We start from the raw sequence: 14770 nt of genomic DNA, 5'->3' as shown, positions 1-14770 counted from the left end.
AAGGAAAGAGAGCAAGTGAGAGTGAAAGCTGGAGTTTGTTCCTGGGATTCAATCTCTCTACTCCACGTGCTTAACCACCCTTCTCATATCGTTATTCCGGTGATTCTGATTCCGTTCTTAAGTAAGAAAACCTAACCCTGACCTGTTTTAGGGTTTCAAATAAAGTAAAGAATGAAATAGTTAATCTATTTCATACTATAGGTTGTAGTTGTGCCGTAGATGACGAGTTAGAGAACGAACTGGGTTCGTTACGAGTCTACCGGGGAAAGGTGCGGACTACAAATGTTTAGGTTATAGTTTTCAAGGCTTTCAATGTCAGTTAACGATTTATGACTGACTTGGATGCTATCACATACTTAGATGCGATGTTTCCCGCACTTTACATATATATATGAATTATGTTGAATATAGTGAAATCCATGTGTTTGTTGATATGCTTGAATGAATATGGAATTATGATTCGTGCTTGTCATGATTATTTATTGTAAATGCATGATCGTTGTATGCGTGGCATCTCCTTTGTAAAAGGATTTGCTATAATATATGTTTTAACTAAGTTATTACATGTATGTAATATATGTAATCTAAACATCTGATAAAATGCCTCAATGAGGAAATACTTGTTGAAATGCATGTAATGAGGGTGTTGAGATAGGATTCTCAATTCCCTTAACTATGGCTATATTTTCTTTTATATAACCTATATTGCTACTACGTGCTTTATGGTTAAAATGCCTATATATGCTAACATGTACCCTTGTGTTTGTTAAAATGCTCATGTGAGAGCTATATTTGCTTTCAGTCGCCACATGTTGTTTTGACTTACTATATGTGAATGCTATTGTTTGGAAGGTGTTTGGGACTATTACATAGTCCAGGCAATCGGTAACAGGTTTCGACCAGGTGGCTGAAGTTGTTTTTGCCACACAGGACGTGTTCGATAAATCCGAGCCGTACCTCGGTTGTTGACGGTGGTTAGGCCACACGGAGTGCTTACGCACTTCATGTCGATCATCTCGATGTGCACTCATACTAATCAGGCTCGTCAAGTAACCGGATTGACCCGATGTATGTTCACCATGAATGGATGTTATTGCTTAAACTTAGGTAGCAAACTCACCAGTGGAAACTCTGTTAACCTTGGTACCTCGATCTGCTAAGACTCATGAGCTAAACATGGTGGTATGGGACACTGTGGTTGAGCTGTAAGACCCGTGTCCTAGTCCGTACTGTTTCATTAGCTTCCGCGATCCTTCCGGTCAAATTCCGGCAACCTTCGCACCGTATCCGACGATTGCATGCGATCCTAAACCAGGTCCCGCATACCGAAGTCGGTTCGAACTGAAACTTGTATCATAGCGACCGCGTCGTCGCCGCGGTTTCAACGCCATGACTTGCGCACCGAACCGATACCCAGACCAGGAGATGTCGATCTGCGTTCATTCTGAAGAAACGCCGCGTGTTGCGAATCTCGAGGGAATCTCTACAATAAGTCTTATCAATCAACCATAAATGCATCCCTTATCCAAGTACAACCACCCCACTCCTCCTTTTCCCATAAGTCAAACCTCTCTCTCCCTCACCATTCCTCTTTTTCCCATTTTCAATCACAACCATACCACTTTTACAAATTTTCAACCCAACCCATCACCCATCACACCTCACCCATCCATATCACTCCCATCATCTCTCATTTCTCAAAGCTCCTAAGCAACTCAAGCCTCACATGTCCAAGCTTCCCTCTCCCTCCCAAGTGTGGTCCACCTTCTCATCTTCCATCTACACCCTCTCATCTCCCATCTCAACCATCCAAACACCATCTCCTCCGTTGGAATCGAAGCTAAGGAGCATGGAGTCTAAGGGACCAAGAAGAAGGAAGATAAGGTGGGTGATTTACCATTGTTTTCAATTTGAAGGGCCACTTGTTGTGGAACCCACTTGATGTATGAGTTGTATCAATGGAGGGCCCATAGTGGCGGGGTCCCTCCTCTCTATCACTGTATATATATATATAGATATATATATATATATATATATATATATATATATCTCTCCCCTCCCTAGAATGAAGTGGGCCCCACCAAATCATGTTAAATCCATTCCATTCATCAATGGTGAGGCCCACCACATGTTAGGCAAAATCCACCATCTGGTGGGAATACATATAAATATACATATATATATATATATAGTTGGTGGGCCACATCCATGTGGGACCCACCACAATGCTTCTGTTCATCCATGCCGTCTAACATCACTGGACGCTGGACGGGCAAGGTTAAAATGGAGTGTGTATATACTGACATGGGTGTGTACTAATAAAGCTAACAAAAAAGGGGGGGTTACTTTTGGAATAGCCTACCCATGTAGGCTCCATCTTGATGTATGGGGCCAATCCACGCCGTCCATTCCATTCTTCAGCTCATTTTAGGCGTTGAACCAAAAAATGAAGCTGATCCCATTTTCTGGCGAGTCATACCATAGGAACTAGCAGTATTACCATTAAAATCCACCCTAACCCTTCTATTTGCCAAAAACGGGCCGTATATTGGACTCTTTTGGTCGGTCTTGGACCAAGGAATCCAATGGCTGGAGAGGATCCAGTTAATGCGGGCCCCACGGGGGAAAAACCATGGAATTTCCAATTTCAAAAAAAAGAGGGGGGGCAAGAGGCAGCGCTGCTGCCACTGACATGCCGCAGGCGTTGCCTGCGCGCTGGCGGTCGGGCAGTTTGGGCTGGCCCTCATGGCCCAGCCGTGGGCCCCGCCACGATGTATGTCTATGATCCACTCCATCCATTTCGTGGGTCCCTTAGGGACGAGAGCCATCCTCAAAAAAATCAGCCGTATACGGAACTCAGGTGGGCCATACCATCTAAAATCATGTGAAGACATGCTTAAAACATATAAAATCTCTTGGTGGGGCCTACCTGAAATTTGGATGCGACTGAAACTTGGTCTGAACCGTCAGTCCAGTGGGACACACATAATGGGTGGGCTGGATTTGTGAACCACGTTTCGGTGGGCCCCACGTCCACCCCCAGGTCCAAGTGACCTTATAAATAGGTTGGACAGCAAATAAATACCACGATGAGCTCCCTGCCCATGTGACCTTATCAACAGTTGGATGGTAATAAACACTCCAGTGGGCCCCATGGCAACGTGACCCTATCAACAGGTTGGCTGGAAAATGAACATCACCGTGGCCCCCTTGGTCCACATAACCCGTGAACAGCTTGGATGGCAAACAAACATCACTGTGGGCCCTACCCTCCTCTGGCCCACGTGACCTTATGAATAGATTGAATGATAAATAAATGTTACAGTGGGCCCTACCCTGGACCACGTGACCTTATGAATAGTTGGTTGGAAAATAAACATTATGTTGGGCCCTAGATTGCTTGGAAAATAAACATTACTGTGGGCCCCAGGTCTGAGTGACCTTATCAATGAGTTGGATGGGAAATAAACATTATGGTAGGCCCCACATGGGACCCACCTATGTATGTATTGAAAACCACGCTCTCCATTAGAGTGGGCTCCATCATGATGCATGTGTTTCATCCAACTGTCCAACCATTTTGGAGATAATTTAAGGGCCATTGTTGAGGCCTACCTTGACTTGTATAAGGCCTATGGGTCAAGGCCCAATAGGACGTACATAAAGCCCATTATAGTGTAATTCCACCATGGTATATGTGTTGACTATTGTAGTGGGCTATGCCTTGGGAACAATGTTAGTTTGACGTCCACATTGCAAGTACAATGTTGGTTAAATGTCCGCATTGTCACTCTCCCTAAGGCCCACTGATAGGCCCATACTTGTAGTAAGTAGGCCGTCTAGGCCCATCTCTATTATACACAGAGCTCATCTCTTTATACATGTTTAGTATAAATCCATGATTCATGATCATTCGCATCATATGTATGCCTGATGTAAGGAGTGACCGATCATAGCATATGCCTTCGGGCGGACTGTTTATGGGCTCCTTAATAGGCGGAGTTGCCTCATATAAGTGCATGGTACACGCAGGACTGTTGCATGACTGATAGTGTGACTCATGCAGTTGCATTTGTGTGATTGTAGTTACTGTATGCCCTAGCCACATTAGGGCCATAGCCTCCACAGACACATCGTGGATGGCAGGATTGGATACCGGAAATATTTAGTTCTAGCATACGGGCGCCATAGATGTCCCTGGGTGAAAATCTCTAAACCCGATAGTACCAGAGGATGACTCCAATGTCGAGACCAAGTGGGTACACGAGCGCGCGAGGGCCGTATACCAGTAGGCCGCGTCTCCCACTGTGTCGTGGTCGGTTGGAAAGGAGTGTGAACTTATCCGCCTGAGTGAGGGGGCAATTTCTAGGTTGAGTTTGACCAGCTTGAGGAATCGGTCCGCTATCGACGAACCGTGCCCGATATTGGCAGGCGGATAGTGAGGTCTCTTTTACCCTCCCAGTTGTGCGTCTGGATAGGGGCAGCAAGTTAGCATAGAGTGTACTTGACCCCGGTGATTATCCATACTGAGAACTGATTTGATGCTCTAGTGAGGAGTTGCATTGATATGTGGATGAGGGTTGACATGCTTGACTTGCATTCTGCATCGCATGACTTTGATGTGGCTGATCGCATTCATGTTTTGCACCGCATGGCCTTGGTATGGCTGATTGCATACATGTGTCCATCAGCATGATCCCACATTTCTCTGAACTTGCATCCTGAACATGCTCATATTACGCACACACTTACACCATCCTCTAAGCTTTCTATAAGCTTATGCACGATTGATGCGTGCAGGTGACGCCAGGTCGCAGCCGTAGCATAGCAGCAGCAGGAGTGTGCAGTTGAGCCTTTGGAGTTTTGTTATTCGCATTATATTGTATTTCCCTTCAGACGCACTGTACTTAAAATTTTTTATCATAGTGGATTTTGTGATGGTGTTCTTGTGTTTATTATTCGTAGGTTATGTTTTTGGTTGTGCTCATTACGAACCAAATGATATTAAAAATCCTCCTTGTGGGATCCCAGGATCGGAACCTGGTAAATGGGTACCGGGAGCCGAGAATGGGGTTCTACGGAGGCTGTCGGCGCTGGATTCGGCAATTGAAAATTTTGTGAGCCCGGTTTCTGAGTTTGGGGCGTGACATGAGCTGTCGGTTTACGCTGGGGCGACGAGCCTCCCTGTAGTGACCAGTGAGCAACACCACCTCGTGAGCCGAATACGGTGGTATGGGACACTTTATTTGAGCTGTCGACCTACACTGATCAGGTGATGAGCCCTTTGTAGTAACCTAAAACCACAACATCGTATAAGATTTACTAGGACTGACGACCCTAGAATGGATCATTGTTCGGAAAATGATATAAGGGAGGTACCTTAGCTTCTCAATCCTACTATATGAAAAGGTCTAATAAGAACTCAGTAATCACGCTCATGCACCGCATCGCATGTGCCTTTGGCGTTGGTGTTGAGCACAGAGGAAGGGGTGCATACCGTGACCGTAAGAGGAAGATCGCAAAGGGAGTGTAGGTGAGGGCATACATCATTAATACATATCATTTTTGCATTAACCAAAGTACTTAGGGATGCTTGATTGTATTGCTTTATCATTACTGCTTGATTGAATTGATAACATGTTAACCTTTGCCTTATAGTTCCACTGAGTTGATCACTCACTCCCACGTTCTGGGATGGTGTTGTACACACCAACCAGACTCTGTCTTAGCTGTAAGTGATGGTGATGCTTATGAGGTAGAGCCGGACTATTATGATTACAAGTTCTCCTATATGCAACTCTCTGGCGGGTCTATGTAGACCTGGAGTTGCGCTGGCGGGGCTGCAGGGTTTTGGATAGAGAACTTTACACTTTCTTATTTTGTACATTTTGGAACTAAACTTGTAATTATTTAACCTAATGATAATCATAGTTTGAGGGCTTGCTATTACCCTTATACAGTTTACATACATATCACAGTCTTCCGCTTGCGTAATTTAATTTGTCCTTGGAGTATGATATGTTGTTTTGGTATAATCTCATTCATGTTTAAGGCACTAATACGAACAACATTTAATCATCATTATCTATGTTGCATAAGTGATGTGTTGGAACTTAGGAGTTGAGTCTATGCTCGACCCCCGATTTTCAGGGCGTTACACTGAGCTTCTCGCTGTAAAAGGCTACCGGCCTGCCTTCTTGTAATAATACTCCTCTAATTCTGATGTATGAAGCGTCACACTCAACTTCAAATAGTTTGTCAAAATTAGGAAGCACCAAGACCGGTGTTGTGGACAAACGATGCTTGATCTCATGAAAGCTCTTGTCAACTTCATCGGTCCACTGAAATGGTCATTTTTTTATGTAATCAATAATAGGCGTGACTATTGTGCTAAAATATCGCACGAATCGACGATAGAAGGTCGTCAACCCGTGAAAAGTCCTCACCTCAACAATGTTTGTAGGGATTGGCCATTCCCTAATGGCTCGCACCTTTTCATTGTCTACACGGATGCCCGTGGATGTTACCACAAATCTTAGAAACAATAAGTTATCCATTAAAAAACTACAATTCTTCAAGTTGAGGTACAACTTGTTAATTTGTAAGACCTGCAGCACCTACCTGAGATGTTTTCTATGCTTCATCTTATCCTAGCTATATATCAGTACGTCATCAAAATATACTAACACAAATCGGCCAGTGAATGGTTTTAGAACTTGATTCATCAAATGCATAAAAGTACTTGGTGCGTTCGATAGGCCGAAGAGGTCTGGATGAGTCGCTCCCCGTATCACGGTTTGCGGTTGCAGAAGGTTGAGGATATTCTCCTATTGGATCTTTTCCTTGTGTCAGCACTGAATCCTGTGTGGGACCCGTCATGGGGGGTCGAGTTGAAGGATAGGACTGAGCAGGAACTCTTACAAGTTGTATTTCTGCCCTAACCGCTAATTGAACTGCTTCATCCACAGTCCCGACTAGGTACATCTGAACTCGATCCTGAATTGTCAGTCGCAACCCACCTATAAATCGTACCACTTTCTATGACTAAGATTCTAACAGATCATTTCATGTTGCTAACCACTGGAATTCTTCAGTGTAATTTATGACGGTTCGATTTCCTTATCAGCAATTCTAGTATTGCTGGAATAATATCTGCTCATAATCACTTGGGAGAAATCATGATCAAAGAAGACGTCTCATCTGTGGCCATGATTAGATAGGTGCCTTGTTCTGGCGGGCTTGTGAGAGTTGTAATTGCTCCCACCATGCAGAAGCACCAGATTTTAATTTAAACGCTACCAATTTTACTTTTTTATGATCTGACACGTCCATATAATCAAAATATCTCTCTACTTCGGCTAGCCAATCAAGAAAATCTTCTATGCGTAATAAACCATTAAAATTAGGAAGTTCAGCCTTACCTCGATAGTCTCCTTCAGCACGATCTAGATGATCGCCTCCATGAATTAGTCGTTCGGCAAAACCTTCATTAAAGTCATCGTTGCTAGAACTTGAATCATCTAGTGTAGCCCTACGGTTTTTCACTGGTAGTGCTCTACGAAAATCGAGGTTGTGTCGTACCGCAACCACGAGTGGTGGAGCAATAATATGTGGCGGAGCACCGCCTAGGGCTCGGGGTGGAAGTAGCACATCCGCAAGATGGTTGAGGGTTGCCTGTAGCCCTTGCATGGTCAACTGACTCTCCCAGTGGAAAGATTCCATTCTTTCTGCAAGATCACGAATCCCTGGACACCGTCCACAGGATTTTAGCTCATACCTTTGTTATTTGTCATCTGTCCGAGAGGAATCCTCGCTTTGATACCAGTTGACACAGGGATGAACGTAATGAGGTCGAGCACTGTCTCCCGCAAGAGGATAACTGTTCCGAATCTACGGAACTTCTCTAGACTCCTCACAGAGGCTTCTCGAATCCACGAGAAAGAAAGCAAGCAAAATAGAAAATAAATTCTATAAAATTCGAAATTGATTAATGAATCCAATAAACGAGTTCACAACCCTTTAAATAGGGATACCAAGCAATGGGAGAGAAATTAGAAGCAAGCTACAACTAAAACTCCTAGAATTCACAACTTACTATAAATAGTAAACTTACTATTTATAGATGGTCATAATGTCTACTAGTGCGCAAGGTATTCGGCCAAAAATAGTAAGTGTCCTATTTGGCTTCACCAAGTTGTTCTCCTAATTTTTCTAAGCTCTTTTCGCGTTGGGCGCAACTCCTAAAGCCCAATGGATGAAGAGTTATAATCAACTTAAGACTTACTATTTATAGTAAAAACGGAATTAAAATTAGGAAACGACCGTCGATCCAGGGGTATTTCGCAAATCCGGCTTGCGCAACCCGACATAGCGGGGTTGTTGGCTAAAGTAGCTCGTTCTACCCCGAAATTATATATTTTATGCCCGATAACTCATTTCGGATTGTGAGATACGCCCGATTTAAGGTCCAACGGTCCGGATCACTTCTATCATCGACCAGGCCTTTTCTGATCCATCTTGGCCATGAAACTATCCGCGACCTACTCTACATTATTTTCTTTTTTTCTTTTTCTACTAATAAAAAAGGCCCTTATTTCTCTTGTTTACAAATCTATTTATTTAAAAGCCACTAGTTGAAAGGTTAAGATGTTGCAAAATATTGATTTTAATATATATATATATATTATAAAAATGTTTGAAAAACACATTTTTTGTGGGTTTTGAGAATAGTCTCATATTGAAAAAATAGGAGAAGTTTTTTGGGTTTAAATGAAAGTGTTAGAGTACTATAATATTTGCTTACTTAGTCCATGGACTATGGAGTTTACACACTGGAACACTCACGCGCACGCTCAGGCTCAGTCTCGGTCTCAGACTCAGTGAAAGGGCATGGGCATGTGAGGCAGTGTGGCTGTAGAGGTGCTAGTGACAACTAAGTGGCTAAGGCATGTTGTTGGTTGGAAGAGTGACTAGACGACTGGGAGAGAGGTCCCTCAGTATATATAGAGACTGGAATATGACTGTTACAGCAAATGTGTAACAATTATGCAATTCGTTGCAAAGCCGTGATGAAACTGCTACATGGCTAGCCTAACAGCTAGAAAATGGCTAGCCAACTCTCACAATAGTCAGCATGCAGCTGCTGTTATGAGCCATGCACAGCAGTCAGAAACAACCAAATAACGGCTAGTTTTCCAACAACTAGAAATGGATTAATGGGATTTATATCCCTGGACCATAATCCCCCAACCACCATAGCCTATATAAAGAGAGCCTGGATGAGTTTCTAATCCATCACAACCCACTCCAGTATAACCATATGAACTATAGCCTCTCTACTCCATTAGACCAATGACTCTAACAATTAGGGCTGGGCACATCTGAACCATTGCCTAAAGATCAAACTAGCGGTGTGGTCTAGAACCGGTTCAACCGAACCAGTAGCTGAAGAACAGGAAGAATAGACCCGCTGCGGTGGTCTTATTCACGTAAATCCACTTATCTCTTTTTCTTAGGGATTTTTCTTTTTCTTTATTTCTCTTTATGTGTAACAGAGTTCCATTAGTGGGCTTTCGTGTTTGTTGAAAGCAGACCCACATTAGGCTAGTCGTATCCAAATATGGTTTGCCTGTAACCCATTAGCGTACTCAATTCACTTGAGTAGGGGCAAATAACGCTTTAAGGATAGCATTCCAAATGTGCTTCAACTTGTCCTTGTTTCAGATCAACTTGGATTTTAGATTTTCATATTTTACAGAAAATATTATTTATGTGATTTTTCCAACATGGAATTCATCATTGGATAAAATTACATCTTTTCTTTTTCCACTAATCAATGGTCTGGATCACCAAATCATGTGTCCACTTGTACCAAAATATCATTTTATAGCAAATGAAGTATACATGAGCCATCATAATTGATGAAATGCATGCGGATATTGATAGAATACTTCGCAATGAGTAGTTACATCCACGTCACCCATCCGTTTCGACATCTCATTTTAGGGCACGACCCAAAAAATGAAGGAGATCCAATGGTCAGGTGGACCCACAACAGGAAACAATGTTGATTCAATGCCCACTATTAAAAACTTCTTGGGGACTAAGGGAATGTTTATTTGCCATCCAACCTGTCGATAAGGTGACAAAGACTTCGATGAAGGGATCACACAAATATCATCTTGATCCAAAACATTTAGTGACCCACAAGAAGTTTTTATGGTCAATCACTACTGTTTCCTGTGGTGTGGTCCACCTAAAATTTGGATCTGCCCTAAAATAAGCTTTCAAAACATATAAAAGGTATGGATATAAGTCGCATATATTAAGGTAGGACCCACGGTCAAAGATCTACCCACCAAGCGTTGTCCTTCAGCCCCGTGAGTAGTGGGCCCCACTCCTTGGATAAAAAGAAAGTAAAGAAGGCATTTTGCTCCAAAGTTCTTGCAACACTTTTTAAGAGAGAAAAATGAAAGAAAAAAGAAGAAGAAGAGAGAGAGAAATAAGAAAAATAATAACTTGAGGTTTTTTTTTTTTCAAGAATAAGATTAAGAGCTTTCTACAACCGAAATCCTCGTCTCACGGTCAGTGAGAATTAATCCAAAACGCTGGGTCTATTGTTCCCAGCACACAAGCATGTCCATGCCTGAATGACATGCGTATGCACCTATTTTTGCATTCAGCCATCTTAACGGCGGTCTCCACCCCTCATGCATTATGGCTGAAAGTTGGGCTGGTTCAACCCGACTGACCCGATATTGGGTTGGGCTCAAGCAGGATGTATCAGGTTTAGTCTTGAACTTAGACTATATAAATACCAACCCGATAAAACTTGGGTCGGGCTTGGGTTGGGTTGGGGTATAGGAACATTGGGTTGGGCTAGGGTTGTGCACCAACCCGACCCAACCCGACCGACTTTCAGCCCTATTATGAATATTAAAGTGTCAAACACACTTGCCATGTTGGCTGGTGCATGAAGAGAGGGGAGAATTGGGGGCTAATCAAATATTTTAAGTTGTATTAGATACAATTTGGATTTGGGGTACTCTTGAAATGTCAGTTTGCAAAATTCCTAAGTTTACAAGTGTAATGGGCTGGCGTGCATTGGGCTCTCCTGTGAGTAAATGCTTGGCCCATGTTGCAAGATTATCGTTTCGGTTCAAACCTAGCCCAACCCACTAGCCAAGGTTATTTAGGTCAGGCTTTCATGTCAGGCCCAGCAGAATAAGTTATCATGCAGCTTATGGGTCTTTAACCTCAGTCCAGATCCAGCCCAAATCTGGCTGGACTGACCACTTTTGGCCTTAGCTGGGCCCTGTGGGCATTCTCTCTATCTTGTGTTTCTCTTAGAAAATAAGAAATAAAATTTAAACTAACCGAAAGACCACGATCCTTCTTTTTATATGGTTTTGTGCCATAAGTAATTAGAATGTGAGTCCCACTTCATGGACGGTCTTGATTTACCAACCATACAGCCACGTGTGTAATAGAGAGTGGCAATGAATCAAGACCCTTCTTCAGGAGTGGGCCTGGCGATATGCCAGGTAAGGTCTAGGCTACCGATAGCACTGTCCACCGTGGGCGCGGATTAGGTACTACCCCGCCTGTTCCGAACGGAGGCCCCGTGATGTATTACTTTTATCCAAACCGTCCATCCATTTTTTTCATATCATGATGGTGTTGAAATGGTTGACTAAGATAAATGCATTGCAGTGAGCCCACACATCTACAACTAGTTGCTTATGAGATAGGTGTAAAATGGTCAATTGCTCAATCATAGATACAGTTCAAGGATAGGGCTATCAATGGGTTGTGTTGTGGTCAAGTCCCATAGTACCCATACCTAGGCTAATCAAGTTCAGGTCTTGCTTGGTTTGAGTCTAATTCTTGAATAGTACTTGAACTTAGATTTAGGGCGTGTTTGATTTTTGTGTATCAGGGAAATACCCTTGAAAAAAGTCATTATTACCTTTTCACCCTGTTTGAAATTTCAAATGCGAAACTAACTCCATGCATGGCCATCGAGAGTCCTATCAGGTACCCATTGGGTCTTTAGATCTAGGTTTTGAGTTTGCTTTGGAACAAATAAGAGCATTTACACGGTTGCACCTGTTTAATTGAAGCATTGTATAGTATTTACAAAATAGGAGTTCACTCCTTGGGCCAATGACTAGAGCAAAAGCTTACACCCTAAACCAAGGGAAAAAGGAAAAATAAAAAGAAAAAAAATAAAACCCTAAACTAGGGTGAAAAATCAAAGGTGGGAATTTTCTCTCACTTCGCCAGGGCCACCTGATTTTAGGATCAGGTTAACTTGTAACCTGAACCAGTCTGAAGAGGTGACTCATTTAGTGGACAGTTTGGATTTTGTGCACATCACCTGAGATGAGTTCTCAAAAGGGTTCTACAACCCGTGAGAGAAAATTTCTCTCATTAGACACACATACCATTCCCATCTTTGCCAGATTTGTTGCATGATACTTATGAGTGGGCCCCACTATGATGTATATGTGAAATCCACTTCGACTATCGACCATTGGATGCATTGGTGCCTATTAGAGCCAAGGCAAAAAAAATCAGGCAGTTCCATGGTTTAGGTAGGCCATACCAAGGGAAATAATTGGGAGAGAGATGCCCATAATTTTTACAGAGCTCGCACCATGATGTGTATGTGAAATCCACTATTGACCGTTTAATGCATCATCACACTTATGCATCATCACACTTCAGGCCTTGGGTTTAAAAATTTTGGGCTTAAAAATCAGGCTGGTGCGGGGTGATTCAGCTGGGCCGCACCAAGGAAATAGTAAAGGGAGGGACGTCCACCTGTGAATTTTTACCAGGCCCATCCCAATGTATATATGAAATCCACTCCGGCCACCATGCCTGTCATCACACATTAGGACCTAGGCCAAAATCAGGCTACCCTATAATTTAGGTAGGCCACATCCCCTCCAAGGGAAACAGTTTAGAGGGTGGGCGCCTCCTGTATACTGTTTCTAATCATGTGGCCCACTTGAATCATGGACCGATTTAATTTTGGGGCCTTGGGCCTAACATCTGACGAATGGAATTGATTTAACATACACAGGAAGGTTGGGCCACCCAAATCCCATCAGTTCTACCCACAGGTCTCTTGGGCACTTTTTGTTAGGAGATTGGGTGTATGTATGTATACGCATTATGCATGTATTATATGGTTTTTACTGGCATATGAAGGTGTCCACAGCTTATTTATTCATTTATGCTATTAGAAGCAACTTGTAGTGAATTTATACTGATCGAATGATACTAACCCTTTGAATGGAGCCAATTTGTTACAACCATATGTTGTTTAATTACAAGCCATAAATCATACATTTAGAATCATTAAATTGAAGTGTTATTTTAGCATAATAAGAAATACATAGTGAGATGGATATATGTTTCAAGATGATGATTGGACTTATTTTGTTTCTCCTATCAATCTTAACCATTAATTTTCTTGCTATTGATAAGAAGCTTAGGATCTCCCAATTAGCATGATTTTTGCTTCGTGGCTTCCTCTTAGTTGTATGAATGAATGGACAGTTTTTGCAAAAACATATACATATATGTGTGTGTGTGTGTGTGTGGAAATGGTACTATGATGGTGAGGTCAACTCATGGGAACTTCCTATGAGGTCGAGATGTGTAGGCCCCACCATGATGTTTGTCGAACATCTACCCCATCATTCAGATGCACCGTTCCATGGTGGGCCATAGGCTTAAAAATCAAGTCAGTATATTACTTGGATAGGCCACACCACATATAATAGTTGAGAGGGGTTACCCTCCCATTAAAACATTCATAATCATTTATTGAGCCCACCGAGATGTGGCTCACAAATCCAGACCATCCATTGTATGGGTCCCACTTGGATGAGGGGTCATACCAAGTTTTAGCTGCATCCAGAACTCATGTGGGCCCCACCAAGTTGTCTTATATATTTTAGTCATGTCTTCGAATGATTTTAGATGGTATGGCCTACCTGAGTCCTGTATATAGCTGATTTTTGGGATATCCCACGACCTAAAGGGGACCCATAAAATGTATAGTGTTGATGTTCAACAAAAATCATGATGGGACCCACACAGCTTGACCTCACTAGAAGTTCCCATGAGGTCAACCTCATAGTACCATTTCTCGTATACACACACCTGACTTGACTTAACAAGACCCGACGCAACTTTAACCAGAACACATGGACCCAACTCAAACCTGGTGGACCCAAATTTTAATGGGGTCCAAATGGTGAGACCCAAACCCCACATGATTTCCTAACAGATCCAGTAAATGAAACCCAGACCAGTTAAAATCAATAGGGTCGATCGGGTATCCAGGGTCAATCGGGTATCCGTGGGATGAGATACCCATTGATAGGCCTTCCTCCTATCATTGGCCTGTGGCTAGACTTGCCCAAACACAGCCTAAATCTGAGCCTGGGCCAAACCATATGTCAGTTTAGGGCCCAAGACCCTGCCATACATGGTCGCGCCGGTCGACCCATCAGGACACCTACATAATCACCACGGGACCTAAGGACGCGGATTCTGTTGTGAGTAACTCACCCGCCATAGCTTGGTGAGGAAACTCTGTAGGGCCCACTGTAGTTCATGTTTAAGTATCAAAGCTATTCATCTGTTTTTCGATATCATTTTAGGGTTTGAACCTAAAATTAAAGTATATCCAAAGCTCAAGTAGATGGCAAGAAAATGTGGGGATAATGACATCTACCACTGAAACCTTTCT

This window comes from Magnolia sinica, chromosome 15 (assembly GCF_029962835.1).
Source record: "Magnolia sinica isolate HGM2019 chromosome 15, MsV1, whole genome shotgun sequence".
NCBI lineage: Eukaryota > Viridiplantae > Streptophyta > Magnoliopsida > Magnoliales > Magnoliaceae > Magnolia > Magnolia sinica.
Note: the sequence above shows the minus strand (reverse complement) of the source record.